We start from the raw sequence: 18,740 nt of genomic DNA on the forward strand, positions 1-18,740 counted from the left end.
CACCTAGAATAGGATACAAATGAGAGAGGGGGGGGGTTAACGTCCACTCGCCACAAACTATGTCATTTCGGGACTAACACATTGTTCAATTTTATTTAAATAATTCGCTTGGGGACCGTAGGGGTCTTTACCAGTGGGAGGAAACCAGAGGATCCGAAGAAAGCCTACGAGGTTGGACTGCAAGCGACCCTACTCCTTGTCACGTACAACCAGGGAATCGAAACCAACCCAGTTGGGACACAAATGGGTCGCAAAGCATATAATAATATAATATGAATGCATGATTTACATACAATCGTTTCTGTTTTACTGTAATTTATAATCAGTTATGTTTGGTGAAATACACGAAAATTCTAAATTGAATGGCAGACGTTTGCGCTTGGTTATTCCAGTCTGCACCGGTAACATTCTCCTGTGGGATATGTTTAGCCTCGTTCATCAAGTCGCTTAATTACAAATGGCGATTCGTGTGCCAATTTTTTAAATTTTCATTTTGTCTTAAATATTGGATATCAGAAGCCCATCTTTTCACGGTAAAATAACAATATCAATGTTGATTTAAATTGACAAGCAAGTCATGTTTGCAATGTCGAAGACTGTGGATGAGATACTAATGTAAAGATTTGCCCCCTTTAAATGATATTTTACATATTGTTTAGCTAACAGTTCAATGATTATAACAATATATGAGGAAAGGGCGACTCGTTAAGTTTTTCAAACTTGCGCCTACTCATTTTTATATGTGTCAATTATATTTCGTTATCTATTAGGACATTGGATATAACCAACTTCTCTCCGTACTCTTGTTTTAAAGTACATGATGTTAGAAAATATATATCAACTGCATTTTTATATGCCAGCCACGGTTCATAATAATTAATATTGCAACAGTATCTCGAACGTATTATCAAAGTGTCGTATGAATCATATTAACCATGGTCGAGGGGGCTATCATTCATTTTTCTGTATGATTAAAACGTTATCGTTGCATGACAATACATCTAAATTAAGTTTTGTGAGGAATCACTTTCAGGTTTATTCCCACGAAGGAGCAATTATTGACCGTAACGGATTAAAGCAAGTTGTTTTCGATGCCTTCGTTGGAATCCAGCTTTTAGGGATTAAAATGGATTAAAAATGTAACAATGGTGTTATAGATTGTTATGATAAGAATTAACACTTTCACAATTCCTAATATGGTTAATTAACTAACATTTTAGCAACATGCTTGACATATGACTTTCCGAAATAAAAACTTAACAAATTTAATTTCGCCAAATAAGACACCCTGTCTAAATACTCGACTAAAGTTCATTCTTCTTCTTCGTGTCTTCTTTTTAAATCCTGGGTCTGAATACAGTACGATTCTTATTTCAATCATATTTTGCTCTTGTTGTAAAAGTACGATCATTTCAAAAACATTCGGATGAGCTTTCTAAACTAGTTTCTTGATCCTTGAATGCCACCCCCTTCCAGAGTGTTTTTGGTTCTGTGTTCCCCTGTGTCGTAGTGGTTCCACTGATGAGTAGCATATTCTCCTTTGAACCATTGGTTTATTACGCAGTCGGCCAATTCATTTATTTTTGGATCGGTCCGTATACATATAACCACCTGAACAATGATATCGTCCTCCGCGACTTGTAGGTACAAAGCTGTGCGTTTGTCATTGTAGAATATTATCTGAATTTCGGATAGTGTTTCGGACTTTTATACATCTTTAAAAATGGCACTGATTGAGAGTGAGCGAATGTGTGAACACTACTTGGATGTTTTGATGATATTTATTGTTAGTTGCCAATTGATGATTAACAAAATCAAAATATCAAGGGTCGAGAAACTTCTAACTCGGGTTCAATCGGATTACAAAGAGGCCCATCAAAGGATTTAAGCGAAGATTAAAGGTGGCGCTTTGCTCATATCCTGTTTTAGAGGAAGCCGAATTTTCACGATATTCCGTTTATATCGTTTGAAGGGGATAGCGAATGTTGACGATATTCCGTGTATATCGTTTGTAGAGGGTATACAGAACTAACACAGTTATATGGAACAAACATCAATGGTTTATTATACATATGTTTTTGGGGACGGGATTTTCCAGCGTGGTTTCCCCTTGCAAGTGGCGCAGGACCTGACAAGGACAGCTGTCTATTCGTTAGGATGGTACGAAAAACCGAGGTCCTGTGTATACATTGGCGTACACGTAAAAGATCCCTTGGGATTCGATATAAGAGTAGGCCATAGTGCCGCTGCCCGGACAACATTTTGCTCATAGCACACTGTATGGCGTATACCCGTCTTCATTAGCCCAATGGGAACAGAACAGTAGGAGGGTAAACCCCATTTCATTTCCTTTTCATACCCAACTTTATTTCATGTAATTTCCTTGAAGGTAGAAAGACCATGATGTAGTGACGTGGGGAATAAAATAACCAATGCAATTGATCTACTTGTGAACGTCTGTATATCGGGCCATCTTCAGAGCTGTTTCATTAATTTCTCTGTTTCCATGTCAGAAATTGACATTGAGTAAAGTAGAAATTGAATGAAACTTACATCTGGATTATCAATCAGTGAAAAGATTGTAGAAGTTGGAGGAGACCATTGGCTCATCTCGCAATAACTTTCTTATAACCCATTTCCTGGAGAAGGTCGTGCCCAGTAGAGGATCAGAACTATATCGATCTCATTGATTGATCACTATAAACTCTCTCTAGCGCCATGACTCGACGATAGAAATCAGTTAGCAGGCAATACAATAAATATTCTACCTCCATCTATTCCGCCATGTTATTAAACGACATATGTAAAGCCCATTGCTTGATGGATAGCCGTGTTTAGAACAAACTTATTAAAACATCTATTACCAGGACGACTTCAGCTGGCGTCTCTTCTACCATATTGGTAACAATTTTCCTACTTATTATTAGTCAAAATCTCGTTAGATCTAATAAATAATATAGTTTCGCCGTGGGCAAGCTTAGACGAGATAAAGCCCGACGTCGCCTCTTCATCAAATTCTACTTAGTTTTGGTTTATGATAGTAATTGTGTCAGTTTTCACCAAATCAAACCACAATTGTGTTAATCTTGTCTGCTGTATCGAGTAGATGGAGCAGGGTATTTTATTACTTTATCGTCTGTTACACTTTTACAATTTTAAGTGGTTTTCAGCTTTTACTAACTAAATTCTAATTCTTCAACTCTTTGCAATATCAGTGTGTTGGTGTTTTAACTTAACCCGAGTAATGGAAAAATAAATCGCGAACGGCGAGATGTTTTAAAGAATTAAAAAAAAGGGAAAATCTCTTTAAAAGGTGATCTTTGAAAAGCCGTATCTCTAAGAAAGTCGTAATGATTTTAATGGCGATGTGTTTTTAAAAAGACGGAATCATTAATCTTTGAAAGTTAGAATCCCTTTTAAAAGAAAGGGGATTAGATTTTTTAATGTAGGAATTTCTAAAGTTTGGGTCTTTGTAACCAGATAATACTGAAAGTAAAATCTTTAAAAGTTGAGCTTTAAAGGCTATGCGTGATCTTAAGAGTTAGGGGCAATCTCATTAAAACACTGATCTATATTTCGTTTCGTTTTTTATACTTTCAATAGCCTCTACTACATGAAGATCTGACCGGTTGTCGCGGGAGGTCACGTCAGAGGTAATACGAGCAGCTTTTGACCCTATGACGTGTCAGACATTTGATTAACCAATCGGCGTTGATGTGTCTAGTGGGGTACCCACAATTCCGTGCACCTCACACCAAAAACTCGCCGTAATAGACCGTTCCATTGGCTAATCGCTCACATCACCCAGAACGCGGGTTATATAGCAACTCTTCCAGATCCTACTGTAGTAAAGACAAGTAAAACGAAATTTTGAACTATAAAAAACGAAACGAAATAGGATCTGTGTTTTAATCAGATTGCGTAAGAAGCTGCTCTTACTATAGTATTGTAAAAGTGGAATCTCCGGAATATCAGTCCTAACGTTGTGTTCACGTTTGCCGGCGACCTTGTGAATTTTCTGGTCGCCGTACGGTCGCCGCGCAGTAAGTACGCCACCCCGGTCTGACTTGGCATTACAACTTTCAAGGTTAGATCGCAAAGTCTTAGCGTTTGTTTTGAACATGCTTAAAACAAGCGCGTTGACTAGGCGATCATTCACGACCATGGAGACCACAGCACGATATCTGGCGTTTCCACCACGCGTTTACCGCGCTTATGGCGACCTTGACGCGCTCTGTGATCATTTTCCGTCGCAGTAAGGAGACACCCCGGTGTGACGGGGGTAGTAATTACAAAGATATGACGAATTGAAATTTTCATCGATCTATCCTACGCCCTAATATCTGTCCTAACGTTGCCCAGATCTGTTCAGTAATTACAAAGATATGACGAATTGAAATTTTCATCGATCTATCCTACGCCCTAATATCTGTCCTAACGTTGCCCAGATCAGTTCAGTAATTACAAAGATATGACGAATTGAAATTTTCTTCGATCTATCCTACGCCCTAATATCTGTCCTAACGTTGCCCAGATCTGTTCAGTAATTACAAAGATATGACGAATTGAAATTTTCATCGATCTATCCTACGCCCTAATATCTGTCCTAACGTTGCCCAGATCTGTTCAGTAATTACAAAGATATGACGAATTGAAATTTTCATCGATCTATCCTACGCCCTAATATCTGCCCTAACGTTGCCCAGATCTGTTCAGTAATTACAAAGATATGACAAATTGAAATTTTCATCGATCTATCCTACGCCCTAATATCTGTCCTAACGTTGCCCAGATCAGTTCAGTAATTACAAAGATATGACGAATTGAAATTTTCATCGATCTATCCTACGTCCTAATATCTGTTCTAACGTTGCCCAGATCTGTTCAGTAATTACAAAGATATGACAAATTAAAATTTTCATCGATCTATCCTACGTCCTAATATCTGTTCTAACGTTGCCCAGATCTGTTCAGTAATTACAAAGATATGACGAATTGAAATTTTTATCGATCTATCTCACGTCATAACATAATAATAATAACAATTTATCATTTATATAGCGCCGACTATCCAACACAGGTGTTGCTCAGTGGCCTTTACAAAAACAATTTGTAAAATATAAAAAAAAAGAATAATAAAATACACAAATCATTGTAGCGCAAATAAATATAAAACACTCAATATATATATATATATATATATATATATATATATATATATATATCAACACTTAAAGGCACAGTGGAAAAGAGCGGTGTTAAAGATACATTCCCAGAAAGGTATTTATCGGGTGGTTATTTCCAATAAAAGAATGGCTATTTTGGTATATATGGAAATTAGAAACATCCAATCTAAATAAAAAAATACTGGATTCGAAGAAAAACACTCATGGGGCGTATACAGGACAAAAATGTAAGGGTTTCATTAACCGGCAACCCGGCGATTAGGGTTGTCCGCTCGAGTGACGCCAAAGGTTGCACGCGAAGATTGCCTGATCTCCCAGCATTATATGTTGATAAACTTGATAGGGAGCTTAAACGTACAAAAGTTTCTGGGATAAAAACCACGGAAAAAACGTGGGGAGTGGATAATCCGAGAATTTAATTAGCGATTAAAGATGGGTTCCCGTGTACAAACTTGGTGATTTAATGGTATATATGGACCAAAAACATATTCAAACTAATTAATTTGTCATAATTATGCTTCAAATCCTTCTCAAACATTGTAATTGCGAAGGAATGCCCTGCTATTAAAATTCGATCAAACCAGGTCATGTTTACGTCACATCTTGGGAGTCAGAGGAGAATTCATTGCATACATAAGACGATGTTGTCTTTAATCGCTTACTATTTATTACAAATATTGAATCCCAATTAAATTCTCGGATTATCCACTACCCGCGTCTTTTTCCGTCATTTTTATCTCAGAAAGTATTGTACGTCTAACTCTTCATAAAGTTTATCAACTTGTACATCAAGCGCTCAATGTTCGCTTGTGACCTTTGACATCACGCGTGCAGAGAAGTTCCTAATCGTCGGGCTGTTGATTAGGGGAACCTTTACATTTCTGTCCTGTATACGCTCCATGAGTGTTTTTCGGGGAATCCAGTATTTTTGTAGTAAGATTGGATATCTTTACTTTCCATATATACCAAAATTGCCATACTTTTATTGGAAATAACCACACGATAAATACTTTTCTGGGAACCCATCTTTAAAGACAACGTCGTCTTGTATATGCAATGAATTCTCCCCCGGCTTCGCAACCGTTGCTAGGTACCGCGTCAGTCAAGTCACGTGACACAAACATGACTTCTTTTAATAGATTTTTTTTATAGAGGGGCATTCCGGCAGGCAATACAATATATATTCAACCTCGGTCTGATTCCAGATTTACATATTTTATATTTTACATATTGAATATATTGTGTTTTAAACATAAACAGCGTCAAACATATACGTGGATCAGATCTACAACAAATCGAATTTAGCATGTTCCGAAAGGTCAATAGATAAATCGCGCCATCTTTATTCAAATAAGAAGAGACGTAATTACGAATAAAATCAATGAAAAGGGAAACGAGAAGCCGAACAGATCGGTAGCAGGATAAAATCTAAATTAGAATTTAATTCCACCAGTCAAGTATTTGTAAGGAACCTTTTGAGCTACCGATGCATGTAATGGAATTAGCCAGGAAGAAATATTAATTTCTTTACCATTTCAATTGACATGCTATATCCTATATTTAAATTTTGAATGTTCCAATATTTAGTCTATCTTAGTGAAAAGAAATGATCAAACCACAGAAATTGATTTTTATCGATAATATTAAGATGGAAAATATTAATGGCGGAAGCAAAAACTTGAAGAAACTTAAATTCATTCTAGATTGGAATCTTAAATTACACGATATTAATTGCTCTGTTCAACCATTTTCCCGCCTTTTAGAATTTTTTCTAAAACCATGTTGGCAGTAATCATAGTGGTTTGTGTAATTTTAATTTGGCGAATGATTTTGGAGCCGCATATTGCATTGTTCAAGCTGTTTAACTTGTTTTTCGTAAAATAGGGGCGTCTATTCTACAAATATTTCAAGGGGTCATTTTTTTATTTCATGTGTTTATACGCGTGTTACACGTAAATATCATGGAATAATTTTAGATTTTATGAACACATGGGCTTTGCAAAGGTTGTAGAAATTCATGGTGTAATTGCTTGCACTATGAAATGACATGGAAACAGAGAAATTAATGAAATAGCTCTGAAGATGGCCCGATATACAGACGTTCACAAGTACATCAATTGCATTGGTTATTTTATTCCCCACGTCACTACATCATGGCCTTTCTTCCTTCAAGGAAATTACATGAAATAAAGTGGGGTAGGTAAATGAAATGAAATGGGGGTTTAACGTCCTACTGTTCTGAACCGACTGGGCTAATGAAGAGGGAAATTTTGCCCGGTCAACGGCACTATGGCCACGCTTATATCAAATTCCAACTGCCAAGAGATCTTTTACGTGCATGCCAATGTATAATCGGGACCTCTGTTTTTGGTCCCATCCAAACGACTAGACAGCTGTCCTAGTCAGGCCCTCCGTCCTGCACCACTGACAAGGGGAAACCACGTCGGAAAATCCTGATGAATGTTCTCGGCCAATGCAGGGATTGAATACGCCACCTCCAGGCTAGCGAGCCAGCGTCTTACCCACTTAACCACCGCCTGTCCAACCTCGTGGGTCTTCTTCCGGTCCTCCGGTTTCCTCCCACTGCTAAAGACCCCTAGCGAGCCAGCGTCTTTCCCACTTGACTTCGTACCTGTGACAGAAATGAAATGAAAACAAACGCGGGTTTTACATCCTGTTTGTCAGCACCGACAAAAAGAGAAATGGGATATAACTTCCACTCAACACGAACCCGGTCATTTCGGGAAGAACATATGGATTAATTTTGTTTCAATGATTCCCTTTTATAGTTGGGGATGGGGAGGGGGGTAGGGGGGTTTAACGCCCACGCGATAGTCTAGGTTATTTCGTGACTAACGTATGGTTCAGTTTTATTTCAAAAATTCGCTTGCGCGTAGGGGTCTTTAGCAGTAGGAGGGCCATGAGAAAACCCACGAGGTTGGACAGGCGACCCTACTCTTTGTCAGGTACAAATTTGAGGGTTGGGGAATCGACACCACGCCAGTTGACTCAATGACATACCTTATGATACAACGCGCTAACCATTTGGCGGTGTGTGTGTGTGTGTGTGTAGGGGGGGGGGGGGTGACCCGGAGGAAACCCACGAAGTTGGAGACGTGATCCCCGTTAATTGATTTTAATTTCATGAGATCACACAGGCAGGAGATAATTAATTGTAAGCTGTGAGAAGTCGTCAGCAGTGCCAGAGTTACCTCCTGGCTTGGCAAGCTGACTGAAGCCTAGGGGTCCCAACACTCCTCGCAGTGTTCCTTTTGAACATACCCAATACCACTCAAGCACTGCTATACACAGCGCATATTTCTGTGTCAAATTATGACAAGGATACTTGTCGAAACGTCGTGCTTCATGTGTATAAACCAGTTATTGCTTTTCATATAAATTGTGTTTTATAATAAAATACATTTATACATATTCGTATTTAGAAATGATGTTAATATATTCTTTGTAGAATAATTTAATATACATTATTATCTAAACCAGTTGAAAATCGGAATAAGACTAGCCTCATGGCACACTGTATGACGTATGCCCGTCTTCATTAACCCAGTCGGTATAGAACAGTAGGACGGTAAAACCCATTTTATTTCACCTTAATGACGTTTATTTATGTTTTTAGAAGACTAATTCAATATACATTAAGATGAAAACCATTTGTCAGTGGATTATAATGCTGTCGTTATAAAAAAAATTTTTTTAAAAAAAAGAAATATCAATTCATTAATCAACTAGGAGAATTGCATCAATTATTATCGCTGTGACGTAACTTAGACATGTTATCTTGACGTTTAGCGGAGGTTGGGTGGACGAATGGTTAACGCGTGCGTCACAAGGTCTGTCATTGAGTCAACTGGCGTGGTCACGATTCCCCGGTTGTACGTGACAAGGAGTAGGGTCGCCTGTAAAATCTCTGGGGTTTTCTCCGGTTCTTCCCACTGCTAAAGACCCCTACGCACAGGCGAACTAATGAAATAACATTGAATCATATGTTAGTCCCGAAATGACCTAGTTTAGTGTGTGTGTCGAGTGGACGTTAAACGCTCTCTCTCTCTCGCTTTTCTGGATATGCTGAACTTTTTGCGTCGAAAACTTAATAAATGTCTAATTAATGATTTAACATTTAAGACCTAAAGAAAGACCTGCAATAGGCAGATTTAGCTCTTGAATAATGCATCTTTAAAAATTGTCGGTTTTAACAGTCACTTGATGTGGAATAATATTTACGTAGCTAACAGATTTGTGTTTGTATACTATTCAAAAAAAGTAGGGGATATTTGATTTTGGGGGCATAATACTAAAATATGCAAATGACTACGAAAAAAGTCACTATAGAACCTAACAGAAGAAACATTTCCAGTTACATGTGACGCCCAAACGCACCAATAGCTACCGCATGGAATGCAGGTGATGCTTGGGATCATCATGGGGGTCCAACCCAAGATTTGCACGACTCTGACTTTGAATGTTACAGTCATTGTGGCATTGAATTCCAGGGTGGAAACATCAGTTTAATTGTTTTAGTGACCAGAAAACAAATTTTGATATGCGTCGGCTTACCCAAAATGAAAGGTTACGTGCCCTTGGCATGCTACAGATCGGCACAACACAGGCGGTTGTGGCGCGGACGATGAATGTTTCTCAGTCTGTCATAAGCAGGCTATGGTCCAGATACCGTGATACACAATCTGTACAGGACAGACCACGCTCAGGTCGACCAAGGGCGACAACTCAAGCCCAGGATCGATTTATCCGTACCTTGGCCTTGAGAAATCGTGTCATCACAGCAAATCAGATCAGCGCTCGTCTTCAAACAGACACTGGTGTGAGAGTGAGTGGCCAGACGATTCGGAATCGACTGCATAGGGGTCACCTTCGCGCCCGACGTCCTCGCGTGATCCCTTGTTTGAGAGATCATCACATTCAGGCAAGACGTCAACACTGGGATAATCGACGCTGGAGCAATGTGATGTTTTCAGATGAGTCAAGGTTCACTTTTGATTTTTTGGACAGACGTAGGAGGGTGTGGCGTCGTCGAAACGAGCGCTTCCAAGACGTTAACGTCATCAGACATGATCGATTTGGGGGTGGTTCTGTTATGGTGTGGGGAGGCATCACTGTTGCTGGAAGAACGGCTTTACATGTTGTTGCAGAGCGTGTTACAGGCCAGTACTACCGGGACAACATCTTGGCAGTCCATGTTGTGCCGTTCGCACGACGTCATGGCCGCCGTTTCATCTTCCAGGATGACAACGCAAGATGTCACAGGGCCAGGATCGTTACAGGTTACCTCCAACAACAGAACATCACCACATTACCTTGGCCAGCACTGAGTCCCGACCTCTCCCCCATCGAGCATGTCTGGGACATGTTTGGACAGAGGTTACGTCAACGTCAACAACGTCCTGCCAATGTCCAAGAACTTGCTGCTGCGTTGCAACAGGAATGGGACAATCTGGACCAAAATGACCTTAGACGTCTCATTAGGAGTATGCCACGTCGGACCAATGCTTGTTTGGCAAACAGAGGAGGATTTACCCGTTACTGACTTGGTTGTGATGCTGTGGTAACTTTGCTGTTTGACCCCGGGTATCATTTTACCCTTATAATGGTCAGTCTGTGCCTTACTTAGTCTAACGATCATTTGGAATAAATCGATGAATGTGAAGTTCATTTCATTTTGGCATTTGTTTCTTCGTCAGTTTCATTAGGTGACTTTAATAACACTTAAAAATCAAATATCCCCTACTTTTTTTGAATAGTATATTACAATTCGGCGCTTATTCTGGTACGCTGTGGATTATTTATTTCTATGTTTAAAGGACCTTGACCAAAGCCGTATATAGATAAAGTTGCGACATGAAAATATGACGTCAAGTCTTAGTGTACAAAGACGCCATCTTAGGTCCCAAGTATTTGTACCTACTCACTATCTATTTTATGTTCTATCATACTGTTGTGTCGAACTTAGCTGCACTTGACAGGGATGTAGATGGATATGTCATAGAATTCCACGAAAAACAGATAAAACATACATTTTTTAAACGAAAAGTATAGCTATTATTATTAGTATTATTATGCAAAAAAACCCCGCACATTATTGTTATAATAATATAGTCTAATTCATAAGAAAATGAAATAAAAGATACACCAGATAAAAGCGCTATTAAATATATTTAACTTGCATACGCTTTTAAAAATCAGATTTTTTTGTGCAGACGGATAAAGTGAAAAATGAAACTTTAAATTGTAATTTGGGAGATAAAACCTTTTTACTTTCTAGTCGGCAAAATAAATGCCTGAAATTGCATGATGTTTTGGTCTAGAGCCATTCCGGATTGTGTGCCAGTTTTCGAAAATAGAAATTTCTTTAAATTGACTAATGGATAAAACATTTAAAATCGGCAAAACCTTAAAATCAGTGTGAAATCAGACTTATTTAAATAAAAGGTGTCTAGCGTGACATGTGTTTCATCCGTGACATGTGATACGAGATATCGCTCTCTGAAACTTTCTGGTTTCTTTTGCAATTTGTTTGGGGTAAGACGTTATCATTCCCCGCCCATATGTAAATAATAATATTAATCTAATATATAAACCGCACAAATTTAACAGATACAAATAATGTACATGTTATTCCACAGGTAGACAGGCACTGAAGGGGCCCAGTGAAGGGGACACAGTTGGTTTAGAGTTTGTCCGACTCGTTTGGGTATTTGCGCCCCTTTTCCAATGAAATAATCATGTTGTTCTGATGCTCAACTAGTATCAAATATATATCGTGTCTGAGATTTGTTACAAATCGCCTCAAGCATGTTCCACACATCGCAACATTTATCAGCTTTTTGTTCAATCTATAAAAGCCGACATTCCTACAAAATGTTTTGTTTAGTCAAGTCAATCAAGAAAATGCATAGGCTAAATGGAACAATAGAACAAGCACACCTTAATGTCGACAAACTATGAAATAAGATACTTCTATGATATGATTCAACCGAAAGGTCGTATATGCAACACGGATACATAATATCTATAATCAAGTTAAACGAACAGGATCTGTACATTTTAAGTATTATGTCGACAAATACGTAAAACTATGAAATAAGATTATGATATGATTCAACCGAAAGGTCCGATATATGCAACACATATAGATTATATCTACATAATAATCAAGCTAAACGAACTGTATGTACTCATTTTAAGTCTTGCGCCGAGCTGAATAAAGTATTTGAATTATTGTCATTAAAACATCTATTGGTGGTTAACAGCGCGGTGTACCAAGAATTTTCTACACCAAGTCTCTTGCATCCAGATATTTTTTGAGCGCTAACAATATATTCATTTAAGAGCAACTATGTCATTTCGCGATTAACATATCGGAAAATTCATATTCATTTGACGATCGACCTCCTTATTTACAAAACTATGGTACATAATGGTTTAGATATCCTCGACCCCCGGTCTGTCTCGGGTAGCATCAAGGCCGATAATTACCACGGGTTGATTTCTGTCATTCGGCCACAAATCACTATATAATTATTTCCCCATTGACTTTAATGTTAATTCTCGTCTCTTAGACCGGCTCTAACTTTTTCCCAAATTTTCGTTGGGTAGAACGATTTCTGCCACAGATGGAGCAACATGTGGCAAACTCTTGCCCAAAAGCATGTATGAGGTTCACCATGAAAAACTTGAGATACACAAGCTGGAAGTAGAGACAAGTAAACATGCAATTTCCGGCCCTACATTTCAACGTAACCAACCTAACAACTCTTGTATCCTTCCGCCTCAAAATCATGAATATTCACCAAAATCTGGCAGAAAATGTATTTTCAAACCCTTTTTTTCGATTCTACACCAAAAAGTCAACACAAATCGCCAAGCAAAAGGAGGGGAAAGGGAGAGAGAGACTAAAATAACTTTCGCCCTACATTCGTCACCCAGAAATATTTGGTGATCTGTGTCCATTCATTTCACGACAGGCTCTTGTGATTTCCACAGTAGTACAGTTTTTCACAAGCAAGAGACACTAGGGCTTTGACCTTGACCATCGTGACACGTGACAATTTTATGCTGATATGCAATTCCCAGGTCATTACTCCTTTCTATATTCCATAACAGGATGTAAATACATAAGTAGAGTAGGTTTCTAAAAATGAAATACTGACATCTGTTATGACCATGTACGACGAAAACAGCATGTTTGAACCTTAACCGAGGTTCACGGTGGCTAAGTGGGTAAGACGCTGGCTCGTAGCCTGGAGGTCGGGTGTTCGATCCCTGCATTGGCCGAGAAAGTTCATCCAGATTTTCCGGCGTGGCTCCCCCTTGTCAGTGGTGCAGGACAGAGGGCCTAACAAGGACAGCTGTCCAGACAAAGAACCGAGGTCCCATGTCCACATTGGCGTGCACGTAAAAGACCCCTTGACAGTTGGAATTTGATATAACAGTAGGACCTAATAATTTGAATGAAAATTTCAAGCACGGCCACCTCTTGATCAAACGCTGACATAATGTATCTTTAAGTTATCCGTTTTCAACTTTGATGTGAAGCACCAAGTTATGAGAGGACACACTCAATCGATATTAGCGGGGTTGGATGGCCGAATGGTTAGCACGTGTGTGCTGTATCATAAGGCCTGTCATTGAGACAAGTGGCGTAGTTACGAATCCCCGGTTGTACGTGGCAAGGATTAGGGTCGCCTGTACATCCTAGTGGGTTTTCTCCGGGTCCCCCGCTTTCCTCACACTGCTAAAGACCCCTACGCGCAAGCGAATTATTGAAATAAAATTAAACCATATGTTAGTCCCGAAATGACCTGGTTTGTGTCGAGAGGACGTTAAACCCAATTTCTCTATCTCTCCCTCAATCGATATTAAGCGCTCCAAACCTTTCTTTGTCGTGTCTGTAATATTTATCTACATGCATCATCTATATATGACCAACCAACAACCATGTGTGTTGAAGACTTTTTTATTCTCCTGGTGCATTCACTCGTGCAACCTCAGGTAGTGTCGGGTGTCGTGTATCTATATACCATCCAGATTACCCAGACCCTTGTTGTTCTTAGTGTTTAACGTCAGCTTCCACCGAAGGTGATATCGCAGACAAGTTGTCTTTGTTTTCATTTTCATTGTCTTAGCGTACGCGCAGTGGTCTTTCCTGTGGGAGTAAACCGGAGTACCCGGAGTAAATCCACGAGGTGGAGAAGGCGCCCCTATCTCCAAGCCACATACGCTCACACCAGGGATCGAAACCACAACCGCAAGCCAGAGGTCACCGGCTAGTTAGACGTCGACACGTGACACTCTAGACCACCACTAGCCCCCCCCCACCCCCGAATCACTTGATGAGCAAATGTTATATAATCAAGATACATGTAGTCTTGATTATCTGAACACTATATTACAGTGTCAAGGGGAGATTTTGACTATCAATCGCATAACCCGTTTAATTTTAAAAATACACTTAAATACAAACGGTGTGTTTACAGTCATTCATTTACATATTGTACGGTTTGCTCTGATTAACAAGCGTGTGGTTTTATTTTCATATAAAAAAGCCCTGAATTACAAAGCATTTTGACAGAACGGTATCATATTTAGACGGGGTAAGTACAACGTAACTAATATTTTGTTTCATTCATTCATATATTATTAAACTCAATGCATGCTATTTAAAAAAAAAGGGTTAGTTACAATATGTACTAAATTTTAAATTTTCGTTCATATGTTAAAGGTATCAGGTAAACCTAAAGAAATCACTGGCGGCGTATATAAACATTTATATTTTTCAGGTAAAGCAGTTTGAATTGATTTCTATAAAGCAAAATGGCGGTAAAACTACATTTGTTAGTTCCTGGTATATTTTTTGTATTGGTGTGTGTTATTGGGACAAAGGCATTTGGGTCATACACTGGTAAGTAAACATATTTAACTGATATGATATCAAATTAATAATCCTCCAATCGAAACAAACTAGGTTATTTCGGGACTAACATAATATGTTTTAATTTTATGTTAATAATTCGATTGTGCGTAGAGGTCTTTGTTTGGCAGTGGGGGGTAAACGGAAGACCAGGAGAAAACACACGAGATTGGATAGCCGACCCTACTCCTTTACGCGGGGAATCGAAGCCATGCCACTTGACTCAATAACAGACCTTGTGATCTTACACGCACGTTTAGTGCAATATAGCCCGGTTCATTCTTACACGCACGAGTTACTCGCATCCGCCACCCCCGTGGCATTTCTTTAGTTATAATTAACTTGACAAGTGTATTCTTCATGTGGTGTAGTGGTTATATGTAGATTGAAATTACTCTACTATTTGGAATTCAAAATTAATTTACGAGGTTATTGTATAACATTTCATTCAAAAGTTTAGTACAAAATTCAAAATTTTAGTACAAAATTCAAAATTAATTTACGAAATTCAAAATCTATTACAAAATTCAAAATTATTTTACAAAATTCAAAATTATTTTACAAAATAAAAAAAATTATTTTACAAAATTCAAAATTTATTTACAAAATTCAAAATTTATTTACAAAATTCAAAATTTATTTACAAAATTTATTTACAAAATTTATTTACAAAATTCAAAATTTATTTACAAATTTCAAAATTTATTTACGAATTTCAAAATTGATTTACAAAATTGAAAATTATTTCACAAAATTCAACATTATGTACAAAATTCAAAATTTATTTACAAAATTCAAAATTTATTTACAAAATTCAAAATTTATTTTCCAAAATTCAAAGTTTACAAAATTCAAATTTAAAATTTATTTACAAAATTCAAATTCAAAATTAATTTACAAAATTCATTCAAAATTTATTGACAAAATTCATTTAAAATTTATTTACAAAATTCAAAATTTATTTACAAAATTCAAAATTTATTTACAAAATTCAAAATTTATTTACAAAATTCACAATAGATATATTGCAAATTCCTGATTATTGAAAGCGTTAAATTTTAACATCCAAATGTTAGAGATTGTCCTCACCAATAATTGACATTAGATACTTGAGTCTAGATATTATTTACTGTTTTCAGCTGTTTGCGGTGGAAGCACATATGACACCAGATTCAGAATATGTTGCGAGGGACGACTTAACATCAGATCCGGCATCAGTCCAGCTTGCTGTGGTACAACCAGTTACGATTACAGCACTAGAATATGTTGCGGGGGACGAATTAACATCAGATCCGGCATCAGTCCAGCTTGCTGTGGTACAACCAGTTACGATTACAGCACTAGAATATGTTGCGGGGGACGAATTAACATCAGATCCGGCATCAGTCCAGCTTGCTGTGGTACGACCAGTTACGATGCCCGCTTCAGGAATTGCTGCGGCAATAGGGTGTGTTAATTGTTATAAAAGGGCTACTATCTGCCCGGCGATTATGAAGAAATCTCCAGTGCAAAAGGAATTTCATTTTAGTATGAGAGAGCAAAGAGACGTTATAAAGATATGGAATTGTTATACATGTACACTCCGTGGCGAATCAGCCCCCTAACACAACAAAACTACTTAGTATCTCCACGTAAACTTAAAGCTGTGCTTTCGTAGAAAAATAAACTGATTTACATTTAATCGTTTCTGTTTTTACTGTAATTTCTAATCAGTTATGTTCAACGAATGGCAATCTCTAGCGTCTGGTTATTCAAGTCTACACCGATAATATTTATTATGTTTGTCTCCAGATAAGAATATGGGGTCACCGTTTGGCACGACTTGTAGAATATGTCTAGCCTCGTTCTTCGAGTCCCATGTTACAAATGGCGCTGAAAATGTTTATTGTGTCTTAAACATTGGATATCAGAACCCCATCTTTTCCCGGTAAGATCACAACACCAATGTTGATTTAAATTGACAAATATTTCATGTTTGCAATGTCGAGGACTTTCAGTGAGAGTTGGCTACTTTAAGTGTGTAAGAAAAGTATGTAAATATCCCTATGACAACCCGTCAGCTAGCCTATTCCCAGCACAACCCATAACAGCCAAGCAACCGAAAACATTGCAAATTGAAATGAAATGGGAATTGCCTCCTACTTTTCTGACGAACATGACAAATTAATCGGCTCACAGTCAGGTGTTATGTCGTTCGAGAACGAAATACAATGGGGTTTAGTGTGCTACCATTCTGTTCCGACTGGGCTGGTGAAGACGATCATGCGTTATACGGTGTTCTATGCCGGATGTTTTTCCCGTTCCGAACATTTCATTTTCTTTCTGGGGGTAGTTGGATGGCCGAATGGTTAGCACGTGCGCGCTGTATCATAAGTCATAAGGTCTGTCATTGAGTCAACTGGCGTAGTTTCGATTCCCCGGTTGTACGTGACAAGGAGTAAGGTCGCCTGTCCAACCTCGTGGGTTTTCTCCGGTTTCCTCCCACTGTTAAAGACCCCACTGCTAAAAGAATTGAACTATGTGTTGGTCCCGAAATGACCTAGTTTGTGTCGAGTGGACGTTAAACCCCCCTCTCTCTTTCTCTCTCATTTTCTTTCTGTGTATCCAACCGGTGTAGGACGTTAAACGGCTTTTCACTTTTCATTAATATTCATGTCGATGCAGTGCTCTTTAATCATAGCGAATCCATATTATAAGAGTTGTTCGGGTGGGGCGAAACATCCAGGTCACTTGTATACAGTCAAATTGTGGTGAAAATTGAGTTAGACTTGGTATATAATATGGGTTTTTCTCCTTCACCGAAAAGGCTTGTTTTATAGCCAGTAGCTTAATCCTGAAACAAAACAGTTTCATCTTGTTTTCTCAAATTTGCATTCTAAAGACTTTCCAGATTACAGGAGATTGGTGTGGCCTTGCCAGTTGGAATTCGTAGCTCTATTGTCTTCCATAGCACATTTGGGGGGCGTATGTCCGTCGTCATCAACCTAATCGGTTCCGAAAAGTGAGTCGCTAACCGCCATTTCATTTTATTTCATTACAAGAGTTGTTCTTAGTAAAACATGAGAGATTATAATTTAATTCTTTATTACGTGTTTGTGGCTTGAAGTTTGCTCTACGGGGATAAGAGAGTGAAGCGGACGTCCTGTCTCTACATGATGCTGTATTAAACAAGTAATTGATGTCATTGTCAGATATTGTTGTGGTATTTATATAAAGATGAACTGTCTCTTCACTTCCACACGCCCCGAGCAACAGATCAGCTTAAACCACAAGGGTAATCAATGTCTACTAAAAATGGAAAACAAAGTTGACTGAAGATATTTGATTGTCAGAAGATATCTGGTATTAGTTAAAGTTCTAATTCCCTGCATTTGATTTATCAATCTTTTATCGATTGACCATTTCATAGGGTGTTCTTGGGCGGCCCACGCTAATATAGCAACCGAGGTTACATTTCCATTTTTATTATGAACGAGCTCTAATCGGAAGATTATTAATAATATCGTTGTTTATGTTCCTAAAGATCGGTAAACCCAACTTTCAGGAAAGCCGGACTTAACCCTTTGATGGTTTTTATTTAAATTTTTCTGATTTTGACATATTGTAGA

The 18,740-nt window shown here is 38.2% G+C and overlaps 1 long non-coding RNA gene across 1 annotated transcript; it reads left to right on the top strand.

Moving 5' to 3' along the window:
• The first annotated feature begins 14,694 nt into the window (after positions 1–14,694).
• On the top strand, positions 14,695–16,813 carry LOC130013633 (uncharacterized). The gene is made up of 3 exons (XR_008788845.1): positions 14,695–14,815; positions 15,002–15,123; positions 16,272–16,813. It is a non-coding gene; the product is annotated as an uncharacterized LOC130013633 (long non-coding RNA).
• Positions 16,814–18,740: the final 1,927 nt, after the last annotated feature.

This window comes from Patella vulgata, chromosome 7, assembly GCF_932274485.2.
Source record: "Patella vulgata chromosome 7, xgPatVulg1.2, whole genome shotgun sequence".
Lineage (NCBI taxonomy): Eukaryota > Metazoa > Mollusca > Gastropoda > Patellidae > Patella > Patella vulgata.